Raw genomic sequence first — 17,773 nt, forward strand, 5'->3', positions numbered from 1 at the left:
ATTTTCAGGAACTGCCGCTTATGACTAGTGAAACAATGTAATCAAGACTTGCAAGATGTGAAAGGCACAGTTGAGCTTGGTGACTCAGGGTGAATGTTCTGTTGCTCACCCCGAGAAGAGTGACACCAGTATTCTATCCTAGAGTGTGCTTTGCACTTACTGGATAACAGGAGTTTGGATTCTTAATTGGCTAAAGAGGATCGTTTTGCTTGGCTGATTATTTGTGTTTTGAATGGAAGTGAGAAGATCTTCAGATTTTAGAGCGTGTGTTCAAGTGTGTGTTCAATTCTAAGAAAAGCACTTCATTTGTCTGGTTAAATTAGCTGCATCAGCTACATATGTCTTAAAATTTAACTAAATAAAACAGCCCAACATTGGCAAGATCTTGGAGTTCATTGAAGAGAAAACTAAATATTTTCAGATTATAATGGTGGGCAAAACTAAATAGCTGAGTTGGGCTCAAGGGCTTTATAAACTTACCATTATATGGGAAGGGGTAAAGAAATTGATTCTTCAGTCAAAGTTCTTTCAAGTGTGCTGTCTTCTCAAGGCAATGATGACAGTGTGTCTTGCAGTATTATAAAGAAACTACATTCTGAAAGGAAATGCTCCATATGAAACTACAGGGACCAATCGCCTTTGACCACTGATGGCCTAGAAAGTGACCAGGATATTCAGAAAGCTCCGAAGAGAACAAAGAGCCTATCTCAACATTTTTTTTTCTTTTATTTATTTATTTTTCCCTCTCAAACCAGCTTGGGAGTACGGCATGGCTAATATTAGAACCCACTCAAAATTTACAAACTCAGAGCCCCAAACCAAATTGAAATTCTATTTGCAATTAGTTAAAATATTTTCTTAATTTTTTTGAAATCTTCTCAAGCAATGATTCTCTTACAAAATATAATACTTGCAGAGCCACGTCTTCATTATTTCAGTTCCAATGAAGCAGAAACCTAAAGATTATATTTTCCTTAAAAAATGAACAGTAGGTAATAAATTCACTGGGAAAGTCAAGTCTATGTGTTATTAAACAGAGAATATTCAAAATGTGATTCTCAGACTCTGAAAGGCTGTATTATTTGCTCCTCCCCAACATGAATTCTGCAAAGGAGACAGATGGAAAAGTCTCCTGGGTTTTAGAAACATCTATTTTAAGGAGATTTTGAAAAGACTTAATGTCCAAATCTGCTGACAGGCTACACATCAGTTCATAAGGGAGATTCAGAGCCAGCGGTAGCCAACAAAGTGACCAAAAGCCTTCAGCTCTTGCTGTTTGGTGGCATGTGACATTTGATTGGGATATTTCCCAGACTTAATCATTACTATCAACTTCTGCGAAGAAGAAGTGTGTTGTGGGTGGAATCCCATCTTCCCACAGTGGAAAAGGAAACAAAGAATTTTTATCTTTTTTTCAAAGGAAGAAAACATCAATTATCCAGGGAAATGAACTGGAAGTTGTGGTTTCACAGCTTCCAGGAGTCCAAACGATCCACAAAAGACAAGTCCATTGTTTTTCTTCAGCAAAGCAATTACTGTCCTTTCTTCCACGTCAGATGCTCTTGTCACATCTAACACACCAGTTTGATTACTGAGAGAATGAGCAAAACAATGAGCACCTAGCACAGGGCTCTCTGAGACTACCAGCACCAAGATGCACTGGGGAACACTCCACTTGCTTGGCATTAGAAAATTAGCCTTTCAGAAGACAACGCTTCGTCACAATTCCACTCATATGAATAAAAGAGAAGAGAAGAAAAGAGCTTGGGAGTTTATTTCCTCATGAATGTGAGAAAGAAAGATATTCAATAAGAAGAGCTATGTCTCAGCTCTTTGTTTGCAGGTACCCTCTAGGACGAGTGGCCAAGAAGTGTTTCAGTCATATGGAAATAATGGATACCAGTAACTGGTTTTGATGGGTTCTTTTGTGACTCATCGTTTCTGCCTGGGCTGAATTGCAGCCCACAGCAATGTTGGAGAAAGCATAATGACAGAAACCAAGAGAGCCATCAGACATGGCAATAGGGATGAGTAGGAGACTCTCAGAGTGATATCACTTTAGGAAAGTATTCAAAGGCCATGACAACCATTTTTCTAGAAGGAAATATTTTCCTTAGAATGTCCCAAGTAACTCAAATATCTTACAGTCTGGTCTTGGGTAAACACATTCCAAGTTGCTTGGCAAGGGAGACTCCAACCCTCAACCTATTGGGAACCCTCCAAAACAGTATTGGTCACTGAAAGCCTGAACCATGCCTAGCTGGCTGTTATGAGAAGGGAAAATGTCTTCCAACTGCCACAATAGCGCTGGGAGCACTTGAGGGGGTCTCTGCCAAGAGAAGCAGTGGTGGTCACAGCAAAGTTAAAAAACCAGCAAGGGAAGAGTACACGCTGGTGGGACCCGGTAGGCAGCCAGTGAGGAGGAGCGAGATGACATTTGGGGTGGGTGGAGCTGCAGGCAGCTCAGTCCAGAGCTGAAAAGGGAGGGCATGGCTCCATGTGGTTACAGTTGTCACCCAGGTCTTGAGTACAGGCTAAGGAAACAGAAATCCAAAAGGAAGGATTGTACATTGTTCAACTTTATAAGCAATTGCATTTATGGTATCCAAAACAAGGATTTATTCATTTTCCCTCTTAAGAGAGGGAAATACTCATGTAAAGAAGGCTAAGGAATTCCCCAACACCAGGATGGGTTTTTTTTTAAGTCAAGGAGGCTGGGATTGTGTGACAGAAGAGTTAGGACTGCATGCCAATAAGTTAGACTATGTTCATGCCCTAAACTCAAACTATTTGGTAAAGCTATAGTAATCACAACTGCATAATATTGGTACAAAAACAGGCACACCAGTGGAACAGCATAAAGAGTCCAGAAATAAACCCAGGCATATATGATCAACTAATCTTTGACCAGGGCACCAAGAATACACAATGAGGAAAAGACAGTTTTTTTCAATAAATGAGGTTGAGAAAACTGGATACCTACACAAAGTAGAATAAAATTGGGCCCCTGGCTTTTGCAATATACAAAAATTAACTCAAAATAGATTTAAGACCAAAATATAAGATCTAAAACTATAAAACTTCTAGAAGAAAATGTAAAGAAAAAGTTTCCTGACATTGGTCTTGGCAATGATTTTTGAATATGATGCCAAAAGCATAGGCAACAAAATAAAAAATAAACAAGTGGGACTACATCAAAATAAAAAGCTGCTGCACAGCAAAGAAAACAATCAAGAAAAAGAAAAGGCAACCTACAGAATGGGAGAAAATATTTGCAAGCCATATAGCTGATAAAGGCTTAATATACAAAATACATTTTTAAAACTCGCATGGAAAGGAAAGGAAGGAAGGAAGGAAAAAGAAAGAAGAAAGAAAAGAGAAAGAAAGAAAGCAAAAGAAAGAAAGAAAGAAAGGAAGGAAGGAAGGAAGGAAAAAGAAAGAAAAGAAAGAGTAAAAGAAAGAAAGAGAAAGAAAGAAAGAGAGGAAGGAAGGAAAGAAAGGAAGAAGGGAAGAAAGAACCTAATTACAAAATGGGCAAAGGGCTGAACAGACATTTTTCTAAAGAAGACATAGAAATAGTAAACAGGTATATGAAAAGGTGGTTAAGATCACTAATCCTCAGAAAACTGCAAATAAAAACTACAATGACATGCTCTTCACAACTATTAAGATGGTTACTATCAAAAAGATAAGAGATGGTAAGTGTTGGCCAGGTTGTAGAGAAAAGGAAACCCTGTACACTATTGGTTGGAATTAAAATTGGTAAAGCCATTATGGAAAACATAATGGATATTCCACAAAAAAATTAAACAATAGAACTGCTGTATAATCCATCCATCCCACTTCTGAATGTGTATCCAAAGAAAATGAAATTAGTATGTCAAAGAGATGTCTGCACTCCCATGTTTATTGCAATATTATTCACAATAGACAAGATAGAAACAACGTACGTGTCATCAATGAACATAAGGATAAAAGAAAATGTGATACACACGCACCCTCCCACCACCCCCCAACACACGCAGAGATATGATTCTGCCATAAAGAGAAAGAAATTCTGCCATCTGTGACATGGATGAGCATAGAGAACATCAAGCTAGGTGAAATAAGACAGACACAGGAAGATGAATACTATATCATCTCCCTTCTACATGGAATTTTAAAAAGTCTAACTCAGAGAAAGAAAGAGAGCCCCTGGTTGCAAAGGGCTGGGGATTGGAGAAATGGGAGATGTTAAAGGGTACAAAGTTTCAGCTATAAGATCAATACATTCTGGGTACCTAAAGTATATCAGATTGACTATACCTAAAAATACTGTATTATTTACTTGAATTTGATAAAAGAGCATATTTTAAGTGTCCTCACCCCACCATACACACACACACACACACACACACACACACGCACACGACCAAGATTAGAAAAACTGAGACACCAAATGGTGAAGACACAGAACAAGCAGGACCCTTCTGTGCTGCTGCTGAGGGTGGAGAATGCAACGCCACTCTGGATAACTGTTGGCAAATTTGTCTGAACGTAAACATATGCAGCACTGTGACCCAGCAGTTCCACTTACAGGAATAAAGCCTGTAGATTTCAGTGCTTATGCACACCAAAGGCATGTCCACAGTTAGCTTTATTCATAACGGCCCCAAACTGGAAACACCCAAATGACCATCCGTGGTAGAATAAATAAATTGTGGTTTATTTACACAGCGGAAGACTACAGAACAACGAAGGAAGACTGCAAACGGGAACAAAATGAGTAAAATATTACAGCATAATGTTGAATGAACTCATCCAGACAAAGGGAGTACATACTCGATGACTCAATTTACATGAAGTTTTAAGACAGCCCAAACTAATCCCTGATGACCGAGGTCGGAAGAGTAGCTACATTTTGGGGGCATTACTGGTGGTGAAGGGGCATGAAAGAGCCTTCTAAAGTGCTGAAAATGATCTGTATCTTGATCTACGGGGTGGTTATAATGGGTGAATACATATGTAAAAATTCACTTAGCCATGAACTTAAAGACATAAGCATTTCACTGTATGTTAGGTGTACCCTGATTAGGAAGTTGGAAATATATCCTTCATTTTCTTCTCCAAGACCTCTGTGCAGGACTCCAGCTTTGCATCCACCGTGTTATACAAGAGTTATTTGCCTTCTGTATGATGTGTAAGCTTCTTGCAGGCGAGGACCATGTCTCATTCACCTGTACTTCTCCATTGCCTAGCCCAGTGCTTGCTATAGAAAAGTTACTTAATATCACTTTCCATTTAATGTGTAACAAAAAAGAAAACAAAAGTTACTTAAGAGATGTGTGTTCAACTATCCTACATGCCACGTAGACTCTCAATCATGCCTGCTGTCAATCTCCTGCCTTCTACTTTTGATGTGAACTTAAAGAATGACAGCAAACTTGTATAATCCTTTCCATTTGTCAGGATTTCAGATGAAGAAAATATGCTAAATTCTCGTATGGGTGGTGATTTAGTTTAAAGCAAAGGTTCTCAAGATTTAAGAACATAAAGTTCAAGTGCTGATCTTGTTAAATATGCAGACTCCTAGCCCTATACCTGAAGATTCTTAGGTCAGGGAAGAAACCCGGGTGTACACTTTTAACATATTAACCATCCTATAACCTCCACTGAAACAGAAGCTTCTAAGGTGTCTAACCAAAATATTGGTATTCAAATACCAACTTGGGTACTTCTAAAACTACCCAAATTAAGTGATCTGTTAGATTCCACCTTTCTTTGGAAACAGGAGGCATATGACAACTTTAATTCACCTAGGAAAACAGCCATTATGGCTGAAAATCCACTTCTGAGGGAATGTTCTACTGAGCACTGGGGCAATAAGGAGGCAATACGAGGTTCTATGAGAGATTTTTCTTTAGAAAAATAGTATTCTGGGAATTTTTTTGCCAACTTCTCTCTAGATAGAGGTCTTAAGGCCATAACACAGACTGACAAGAAGCTGAAAACTCCAAATCAAGACCGGCACCTTGTCCTCAATTTACATCAGTAAGCTGAGAACAAGTTGTCAGACTCAACATTTTCTTTATGTTAAATTAGTTTATCAGGAATTGGTGTTCTTTGAGAGAAAATGTTTAAAAACAAAGGAAATCCATTAGTTTAAAAGTTGTGTCTCTCCTCCAAGCATTGAAATATGCATATATGGCATTACCAAATCCTGCAGACAGTGGGTTCTGACTTTACCGTGAGTACAACTCCGTGAAGAACTACTCAGTCTACAGGTACTCCTGTAACCTGTATCTTGGTTGCAAAGCAAAACCAACGAACCATAAACAAACAAACAATTTGCAAGCACAATGAATGTATGTCACGTACAAGTATGTGGCTACCCAGGAATATTTAGTTTAGCTCCTCTGACCAGAATGTAACGAATAGCTTTTTAGTTTTGCTTTGTCATCTATTTCTTCCTAAGGGAGACAAGGAAAATATTCTTGAAAAGCAGCTATTAATGGATAATGACAAGTGGTTTCCTGTGGTCTAAGAACAAGCCATCAATTAGTGCTTTTTATGTTCCTTTAAATTCCAGAGGCAAAGGAAGTTCAATAGTGGTGTATTGGCTTCACGGTTATTGAACTAAGAGGAGGAATCTTGAGATGAAACACAGGCTTTTTTTCCCCCTTTTTGAATGAAGTCATACATATATTTTCTTATAAACACTACAAAATTTCTGGGAATCTCTGAGCTTCAGTTTAGCTCGCTATATCTTTTTGTATAATATAGAATGGTAGAAATGATAGCATTGGGGTCCAATATGAATGCTCCCAGGAAAAGGTTAGTAACGCTCATCACATAGGAGGCAGTGTGCAAGGCACTCTAACTCTCTCAGCCTCGCCGGGCCTTCATCCCTCCACTGAAAGCCTCTAAATGCTTTTAGGTCTCCTGGGTCTGACTTCACACAGAAGCAGCAGAACCCAGAAGCTACAATGAACTCTTTAAGGAGAAGTATTTGCAATCTTCCTCAGCAAAATTTACAGATGAGAGTTTGTCTGCTCCGGCCTTGGCCTTCCCGAGTCTTCTTTCCTCTCGCTTCCTCCCCTCGTGGCTCCATCCACCATTATTCCCCACAACCACAGGCGGGACCACCAACCTCTCTCCACGCTGCCTCTAGACTAGCTGATAGCTCAATGATATAAATGACGTGTAGCAGCTTCAAACATTGCCTCTTACAGAGCCCATTCACTCTGGCAGAGGTAAAGCAAAGGAATGCTGTCTTTGGAATTTAAGGAGAGAAGGGCACAGAGAGAAGACACAAGCTTTGGAGGCCGAAGGGAAGCCACAGAAGATGAGACTGCACGAATGAGCTCCCACATGCAGTCACAGCCGGCTCACACTCTGGGACGAGAGCGGCCCCCTCATTCGGGGCTCTGCTTGCAGGCATCTCCTCAGAGAGACTGCCCTGACCAAAGGCAAACATGTCCACATAGTTGCAGCCTTCAGTCTGTATCTGGAGAACCCCACTTTCTTCTTCATAGCATGTATCACTGTTTCAAATTGTATCACATAGTTATATATTTCCTTGTTGAGTATCTGTCTTCCTCACTCTCTGCTAAGTAGGACTGCAGAATGCCCAATAGCTAGACTAGTATCTGGCATATAGTAAGTGTTCAATAAATACTTGTTGATCTAATGAATGAATGATGGAGTGGATGGATGGGTAGAGTCAGCTTCCACAAGCCCACCATGCCTCTATCCAGATACCCAGGGCAGCACCCCAGCCCTCGCCCCCGTGGCTCAGAAGCCTAGAGCTAGTGTAAACAACTATTCTGATTTACCTGAGACTAAGGAGGTTCTTGGCACATGGGGCTTTTTGGTATTAAAGCTGAGAAAGTCCTGAACAAACCAGGACGAGTTGGCTACCCTCCCTAGGGGTACCTCCTGAAACTCTTTGATAGTTTATGTGAAAAGAGCAAGGTCAGGGTATCTACTATCCTTCTGAGGTCACCTCAGGCTGGCTTGCTTGCTAACAGAAGGTCACTGCTCTCACCAGGTGGGGTCCTCTACCCAATCCTTCCCTTCCAGGTTCCAGTAATCATTTCCACTCTTTGCCATTGGGGCCTGGATTGGTAGCAGCTCTGACGCTATTAATCCTAACTGTCTGCATCATTTCTGTGGCTCCTCTCTGCTCTCCTGCACCTCAGTAAACAGCACTTTTGAAAATTACCCCCGCTTGAGTTATCTAAAGGTGAATGAGCCATGGTTTCCCATGGGGACCCTGACTGACATGAGGGGAAAGGAGAAAATGTAGAAATAAATGTTATCAGAAACCATTAAGATGCAAAGGTACTTAACCTCCAGAAGCCTCAGTTCCCCATCCATTAGGCTGTGACCAGCTCATAGGGCTGTTATATGAAGTGATTAGGAAGATCTACTTAAAGCTGCTTGATAGCATATCAAAAGCACTCAGCAAATTTTAGCCACCATTGTAGCTATTATGCTTTACTTCCTTTCTTAACAGAAACAACCAGAAGGCAACACCAGGCTTGCCATTGGTCTGAGAAGGATCCCAGAATCTCACCTCTCCAGATGGCCTGAAGTAAGGGGCAGAAGTACTGTAAATTTAAAACTTCACATAGGCATAAATTGCTGTTCTTTTAGTATTTTCACTCGAGCTTTGAGTGGAGCCCTTAATGTTCTATGCTTTGATTGGATCTAGTGGTAAGTTTAATGTCTGTTTTGGAGGAGGCCAGGAATGTGGGAAACGGTGGTTACTTTGCACATTTGCGGGAAATCCCTCCACCTGAGGGACACATCCCCACCTCCCGTCCTGGCCAGCCTGATGAAATATACAAGAAATCAATAGGCCACAAAATGGGAACAATTTTGAACTCAAGAAAAAGGTTCTCCTGTTCTAATTTAATGATGCAGTCACGTGTCTGCAGACACTGGATGAAATGAGGTCCTAAGAAGATCCTGGGGAGTGCAGGAGCATGAAGGCTGAACATGACAAGCAAGAAAGATTTCTCTTTTATTAAAACAAAATGGCACATTTGGATTTATAGGGCCCAGTAAAGTATAAGCAGGAAGATGAAAATTCCACATGAAATAAGACAATTTAGGAAAGACAGAGGGGGTGGAGACAGCACTCAGCTTATTCTGAAGTGAATAATCACACACACACACACACACACACAGACGTGCTTTGCACATAACTTTCTGGGAACAGTGGGAATAAATAAAGAATGTTTGAGGAAATAATGCACACTAATGTTCCCAAAAGCAGGGCCAGATTTCAATCATGTTATAATATGCTAAAATAGTGTCTCCTAAATTCATGGTCACTCAACACTCAGAATGTGATCTTACTTGAAAATAGGCTCTTCAAAGATGTAATTAGTTAAGGGTCTCACGATAAAACTTCCTGGATTTATGGTGGGCCCTAAAACCAATAACTTGCCTCCTTACACGAGAAAGGAGAGGGAGATTTGAACACAAAGGAGACCAGGTAAAAACAGAGGCAAAGATTGGAGCTATGTGTCTTTCTAATAAAACTGTTAAAAAACCCGTGCTTTGAATGAAAAGAGCCCCCCAAACAAGTTTTGTGTGAGCAACGTGGCTGTTTATTCACCTGGGTGCAGGTGGGCTAAGGCGGAAAGGGCGTTAGCAAAGGGCAGTGGGATAGGAGTTGGGTTTATAGGTTTGGGGTGGGCAGTGGAAAGTTACAGAGTAAGATCAGTTACAGTAGTTGGGGTAGGGACAAGGAGTATACATTACCATAAGTTCAGTTACAATGAAGGGAAGCTTATGTCTGGGGGAAGCTCCACTGGGCTATCAGGGATAATGGCGAATGCTGGATGAGGGGGTGGGGGGAGGGAGTGGGGAAGCGGGGGTGATCAGCAGAGGCAGACAGGACTTCAGACCCTCAGGGTCCAGGCTTGCATATGGAGGCCTGACAAAAACAATTCATATTCCTTTGGGCATTACCCAGTAATGAGATTGCTGAGTGAAATGGTATTTCTGTTTTTAGGTCTTTGAGGAACTGCCACACTGTCTTCCACAATGGTTGAACTAATTTACACTCCCACTCAGTGTGTAAGTGTTCCCTTTTCTCCACATTACGTTTATCACATTCACAATAGCAAAGACATGGAATCAACCTACATGCCCATCAATGGAAGACTGGATAATGAAAATCTGGTACGTATACACCGTGGAATACTACGCAGCCATAAAAAAGAATGACGTCCCATCCTTTGAGGAATATGGATGGAGCTAGAGGCCATTATCCTTAACAAACTAACACAAGAACAGAAAACGGAATACTGCATGTTATCACTTATTAGTGGGAGCTCAATGATGAGAATACATGGACATTTAGAGGGAGGGGAACAATACGCCCTGGGGCCTATTGGAGGGTGGAAGGTGGGAGGAGGGAGAGGATCAGGAAAAATTACTAATGAATACTAGGCTTAATACCTGGGTGGTGAAACAACCTGTTCAACCAACCCCCATAACACACGTTTACCTGCAGATGTACCCCTGAACTTAAAATAAAAGTTAAGTTAAAAAAAAAAAAGATTGGAGTTATGCTGCCACAAGACAGAAAGCTATAGAAGCTACAAGGAGCTGGAAGGGACAAGGGAGGATCCTTCCCTGGAGTCACGGGAGGGAGCTTGGCCCTGCTGCCACCTTGATCTTCGACTTCTGGCTTCAGAATTGTGGAAGATTAAATTTCTGCTGTTTGAAGCCACCAGCGTGTGGTCATTTGTTACAGCTGCCCTAGGAAACAAAGGCATATATCAAAATTCTCCACGTAGTTTATACGGCAGGAGTTCAGTAAACACAGTTGGCTAACAGATTACCTAGATGAATCTACTGCCCTATAAAACCATGGAGGTGCAACTATACTTACTTGTGTTCTCATCTCAGAATGAAAACCCAGCACTTCATGCTTCCTGTTTTAAATTTTGCAACGACTGCACTTCCTGTGGAATGAGCATGGAGTTCGGAATATGGAACAATCCGACTGAGATTGGTATACCTGCTAATCAAACCTGGCACTGTTTCCAAACTGCTCATTCCAGCAGAGGCCACTGAGTAATTACACCCAGTAGGAGATTGGTACCCATCACTGCGGGGATGTTCACATTACCCACATCTGTCTCAAGCAGGGCCCTATCAGGACAACACCATGCCTAATCTTCGCAATGGTGTTTGCATAATCTCAGGCCTCAGGTCAGGCAACCATCTAGGGTAGAATCCCAGTTCTTAAGACCCCTTAGCTATTTCTGGCCACAGTGAGGGAGGACTGCCTGCACAGGGAAGGTGGCGGTTGTCAGGGTGTGGGATGGGGGCTTACTAAGAATGAAACCACTCTACTTCCGGAGGGGTTGGAGGAGGTCAGGAAGGAAGCAGAAATAGATAAAGCATATCTCCTGTAAGAACCAGAGCAAAACATAACCCAGGAGTTCTCAGTTCCTTGCTCTGCTGCACAGCACTCTGCCCAGGAATATTTTGAATCTGTCTTCGTAGTCCCAGTGTGCTTAGTGTGGCCCTAGTGATGTTTCCCTGCTCCATCTCACTACATGCCTCTTCTTCTCTACGGGTGAGGCTGTGGACCTCAAGTGCACTTTGCTCTGCCTTCTTTTTGTTCCTAAATTATACTATTGGTTTCATCCCTCTGCAATTCTAACTTGATTCCAAGGCAACTAATTGTGGTTGATTATTGTGCTATCATCCTCAGTTCGCCCCTCCTGATTGCTTTCTGCCCTTCGGCTGGGCCCCAGGCATCCACTTTGACGAACAGCATCAGCCAGGCTCCCTATCCCTGGTTTCTGGAGAGAAAGGGAGGTACCGGCAGGAGACTGGAGAAGGAAGAGGTCAGATCAGGGTGGGACCAGCATGTCCCCTTCCCACTCAATCCCTGCCAGGCCTCCAAGGTGGCCCTGTCTCAGTGTCTCCACAGCCAGAGCTCTGCCAGTTCCTTCAGGGCTAGGACTGGAAACTGCTTCCTGCTATCTCAAGTTCCTGAGCGCTGGACTTTCCCTTATCACTTCCTCAACTCTGTCCCCAGCTCTATAAATGGTGCTTCCATTGAACTCCCTTTTATTCACTCCCTGAGGCAGTTACCAATACTAATTAGGATGCACACATTTAATACTTTACCCAGGCACAAGCACTATATACACACACGTGCACACCCTCTCTCTGTTACACGAAGAGTGTGGCTTCGAAATCAGACACACTTAAATAAACAGGCATGCCATAACTGCCCGGTTCACTGGGATTCTTCAGTCTCTGTGAATCTCAGTTAATTCCTCTGGAAAATGAGACCAGAATCTATACCTCCCAGAGTGATGATGAAGCTGAACTGAACTTACATTTCTGGTGTGCCTTTCCCTCATCTACTCATTCAGCATCATACAAAGATCCCGGCTCCATTTGTATCCCCGTTTCAGCTTGCTTAGGTCTAGTTGTCTGACCTGCTTCCAGGTACAGTATCTTTTTCAGGCTAGGACTTGGTGGTCCTGCTCACATGTCTAAGCATTTTGCCATAGGATTGACTCCAGCCTCACCGCTTCCTTATCAGGAGGGATGGATATGCTATTTCCAAAGGAGATTGAGGAGGTAAAGAGATGGGTGAAATGATTTCTTCATGTTTGCCCCAGTCCCAGTAGAACTGCCATGAGGAGCGGGGTGTCTATGCCCTCTGCCACTGCCATTCTCTTGAAGGAAATCTCACTCAACACGTAGTTTCTGAATCGCTTTTCTGGGTGTGTGATGTGCCTGAGATGACGATGGCAATGACCAGGGTTGGGGGAGGTTGGAAAAAAAACAGTGGAGGAAGTCACTATGGGCACAGAATCAACCCCCTGTGCCTTGCATGCAACAACTTAGACGGAAATAGACACTTCTCAAATTGATGAATTGGCAGCTGGACTTCCAGCTGCTGGGCGTTCCCATCCTGGGTTGAAAATCCTGTGTGACATTGGCCATAAGCGATAAACCATGGAAACTAGTGCTAAGAAGATCTTGTTCATCCATCGGTTCTCAAAAACATTGCCTCAATGAGCACAGCTATGCATGATTAATGATGGTCGAGAATGAATGCAGAGTTATCATTTCAGAAGCAAGAGAAAAGTTGCATGCATTCCCCAAATTTCTGGAGAAAAGGAAATGAATTCAGAAAATGCAAGCAAAAGCAGAAGGGGAAAATACTTATTCAAGATTTGCTACTAGAGATTTCACTTTTAAGATGCTTTTCAGCAAAACAAACAAACAAAACAGAAACATTTAGATTGCTTTCATGAACTATATAAAAGTAAATAGATGCATAAAAGGAGGTCAAAATAAATAATTTAAACCACTTTCTTGCCAAAGAACCTTTAAAAATGAAGTATGTTGTTTTTAACAATTCCGAAATAGTCAATAAAATGTTTAGAAATAGTTGATAAAACTACTTTGTTTAGAACTCAATTTTCAAATTAAATCTATTTCTTTAATTTAAAAAAACAAGTTTACCAAAAAAAGATAAAATGGTGAGTAATAAAGGCTGAGATTGGCCGCATATTCAGCAAGTGAACCTCCTCAAATCATAACTGCTGCATCCATTTCACTACGAGTAGTGATGGCCAGAGCTATTTGTGTTTGTATCATCATCCAGACTGATGATCAAGACAGGCGAAATGAACAGATCATCCATGGCCATTCATTGGAGAAGTGTGCAGCTCTGCCTCGTAAATAAGACCTATTGTCATTTTTTCCTAATTGTAAAAGCAATACATGGCCACTTCCCAAAACTGAAAAACAAGGAAAATCACAAAACAAAGAAAACTCAAGCAGTTGATAATTTCATCTATAGTCCAAACTCCTTAGAGGCTGAGGCAGGAGAATTGCTTGAGCCCAGGAGTTCAAGGCTGCAGTGAGCTATGATAATGCCACTGTACTCCAGCCTGGGCAACCAGCAAAACCTTTTATCTAAAATGATAATAGTAACACTAATAACGGATTCACATTTCAAAGGTGCTCATTGTTAACATTGTGGAGTATGCATTTCCATGTTTTCCCAGTTCTTATTTCATAAAATAAGTAAAGAAATAAGATATAAATATTATAAATATAAATAATAATGTATGGCTATAAATGAATAATATAAAATGTAAATAAAGTAAATATAAAGCCCTATAATATGATTTCATTTTCTTTCACTACATGGCTCTACCATAATTGACTTTATCCATCTCCAATTACTGGTCATGTATATCTTTTCAATTTTTTTCTGTCTTTTTTTTTTCCTTTTTTTTTGAGACAGGGTCTCACTCTGTCACCCAGACTGAAGTACAGTGGTACAATCTCGGCTCACTGCATCCTCTGCCTTCCAGCGATTCTCCTACCTCAGCCTCCCAAGTAGCTGGGGTTACAGGAGTGTGCCACTACCTCCTGGCTAATTTTTGTATTTTTAGTAGAGACAGGTGGTTTCACCACGTTGGTCAGGCTGGTCTAGAACTCCTGACCTCAAATGATCGACCGGCCTCGGCCTCCCAACATGCTGGGATTGCAGGTGTGAGACACTGTGCCCGGCCCCATTTTTCTCTGTTTCAAAACCAATGAAGTTCCTTTTCTAATGTTTAAAAGAATTCAGTCTGCTGACCTTAACCGAAGATAAAAACTGAAAAACTAAACAACCAAACCCCACGCCAAGCTTCCACGGAGTTTCCTTGTTATTTGAGGCCCCAGGATCTTTGCATGTGCCCTTCTCTCCATCTGAAACGCTCCCTCCTTCTGCTCATCTGCCTACAAACCCCTGGCTTTTGGTGGAGGGCACTTTACTTAGTTCCATGTTTTCCTTAAAGAGAAAGAACTTAGATGCCATTCCCAGGAGGGAATAACACTTTCTCCCCTCACTCAGTGTTCCTGAAGTACAAGGCAAGAATACGTAGCATTAGGGCGCCCCCTTGCTCCGGTGGATGGCCGTGCTAGAGCTTTCACGGGACCTCTTTCTCCTGGCCTCTTGCTGTTTTGGACTTGACATTGGAGATTGGCTGTAGTAACACTTCTGGCTGGCCAAACATTCGTTCTGCAGACTCAGTTACCCTCTTGCAGTAAACCGCAGGTCTTCACATGGACAGGAGGACTGCAAAGGCCAGAAATTCCACGTTTCATTCTTCAAACTCGCTTAAGTCATGTTAAGTCTTAAGTAGCTATTTCAATACCTAGCTGACTTCTACATGTAATTCTCAGGGTTCAGAACTGGGACAGGATCCAAACGTCTTCCTTGGACCACATCTTTCATAACAGAATTAATCTTTTATACGTACATTTTCTAGCACTGAATCATAATTATTTGTTCATATATGCATATCCCATTTGAGTCTAAGGCCTCCTTGAGGCAGATATTAGGACTTACTTTTCTCTTTATTTCCAGCACCTAGAATAATATCTGGCATATAGGAACACTTAGTAAAAAATCTGTTAAACGAGAAGATCTCAAATTGTTGGCAGTGTCACATATTATTAAACAATCAGATAAATTTTTATCCAAAAATTTCCCTAGAAATAACAGATTACTTCCCTAGAAATAACAGAACATCAGACGAATTTTTATCCCAAAGGTTTCCCTAGAAATAAGAGATTATTATAATCATAAGATACCCCTAGAATGGTGATTCTCACATGTTCGCATGTTTCAGAATCATCTGGAGCAGAGAACACCTGCTGGGCCACCCCTGAGTTTCTGGTTAGTAGTTTTGGGCCCCAGAACTTACATTTCTAACAAGCTCTCAGGTGATGTTGATGCACTGGTCTGGGAACCACATTTTGAAAACTACTATCCTAGAACAATCATTCTCAAACGATTATCAGAATCACTTCTGTTACAGCTTGCCAGGAGTGCATTTTTAAAAATTAAAAAAAAAAAATTTTAAAAATTACCTCTGTGTTGTAAATTTCCACATACTGCTACGATACTCCAACCTGGAAGGTGGATGCAGAAATCAAATATTTCATACATGAATCTGTGGTAGCAAATGCATCCACAGACAGATAATTGAAAATCACTGGACTTGGGCCACACTTACAAGCTAACTTTGGAATGACATGTAAAAAATAATTTCCTGGCTATATCTTCTGTGACTCATTCTGTAACTGTGAATTATTGAGTAACTAACAATTTTCTGGGGAAATCTACTCCAAGATACCTTATGGTAGCTTGGTTTAGCCTAAACTTCACTATTTAATTCCTGATTTTATCATGCCCTATAAGACTATTCTTCTGAACTTTCTGATCAGAATACAGCAAGTCTCAGGACAGCAATCTCTTCACCAACAAATATTAATTAGACACCCACTAAGGGAAAACCACTATGGAAGCCCCAAAGTGGAGAGAAAGAGGCAAAATATTTAGTTGTCTGGAAATATCTTATTAGCTGGTTGGGAAGATAGAAAATAGATACATTTTTTAAAAGGCATTCCTGATAACAAATGATAGTTATTCAAAGATTAATGCAGATGAGAAAAGCTAAGTTAACTCTGAGGGAGAGGAGGATGGATTTCTCAAAGCTGGAGAAGTAAAGAGAAGCCATTTGAAGAAGATGACACTACAGCGTTATATCTGAAGATAGAATTGAAGAGGCAAGATCATACCTAGAATAAAGTTCCAAAGAGAGCTTAAGACCCAAGCCAATTATAGAAGGACAGGTCTAGTGATAGACATAGGACATCTTGACTTCCATAAAAACAACAAGGGCGTCTCTGTCAATTAGCTACTGGCTCTCTTCTGCAGATGACATTGCTCTGGAATAGTATGAGTCTGATTCCTCAGTACCATCTGGCATTTTTCTGGCTAAGAGTAGCTCTTGTTCTGAAATGTAAAAATGGTAGTAGTTAAAATAGCACAGAGAAAATGGTGGCCTGTGTTTATCGACATGGCTTAGCATATAGGAGTCAATAACTACTGGATGTTGTAGAAAACACATTCATTTTGACGAGTCCTGAGGCCCTGGAATGCCTTTCTCAAGAAGGTGATAAAATTGCTGATTGTTGTCTTTGGAAGAAGTTAACATGGAAATTATATGTGCCCGTGAAGAATAATAGCCCTTTTGATTTATTTTTGGACAAGGCATGTGCGTTACTGCCTATTCCTTCACTTGATGTAGCAAACACTAATGATGATATCGTGGGGTTCCTTAGTTATTGAAAACCATGTGAAACATCCTAAAATCATTCTGTAAGGTAATCTTCTGTTTATTTCTATATCATGTCAATGTGGTACCACACCTGAAATCAGAAATAGAAAATACTGAAAATGTTGAAATCAAACGCAGCACGCACTGAGATGAGACACGACTGTTACAGTGTCCACACTAGTGACATCAAAGTCTAGCTGTGGATGAATAGGATACTGCAATGGTTAATTATTAATTACTGTCTTGGAGCCTTCATGCTTTTATAAAATCATCTGCCCACATCTGCAGCTTTGGCTGAGGGACACAATCAGACCACTGTGCCTTTATCAATAAACTCACCTCTTCCAGGAAGCAGCTCTGTGGGCATAACGGACACAACTAAATCTTGGGAAATCAGATTCTCTCTCAGAGGAAATTGGGTTTGGCTCACTGAGAGATTGTGTCCATTACTAGTGGGAGTCAAAACAAAATCGTGCAGACTTGAGGCCAGTGGTCATATTGAGCCCTGAGCAGAGGAGCCAGTCTGTGGGGGAAGAAGGCTGAAGATATGCCTGACAGAAAAGCTGCCATGTGACTTTCCAGTCCTTTTGGGACCCAGCAGACACCCAACA

This window comes from Aotus nancymaae, unplaced genomic scaffold, assembly GCF_030222135.1.
Source record: "Aotus nancymaae isolate 86718 unplaced genomic scaffold, 86718_ANA_hifiasm-v0.15.2.pri h1tg000051l, whole genome shotgun sequence".
Classification (NCBI taxonomy): Eukaryota; Metazoa; Chordata; class Mammalia; order Primates; family Aotidae; genus Aotus; species Aotus nancymaae.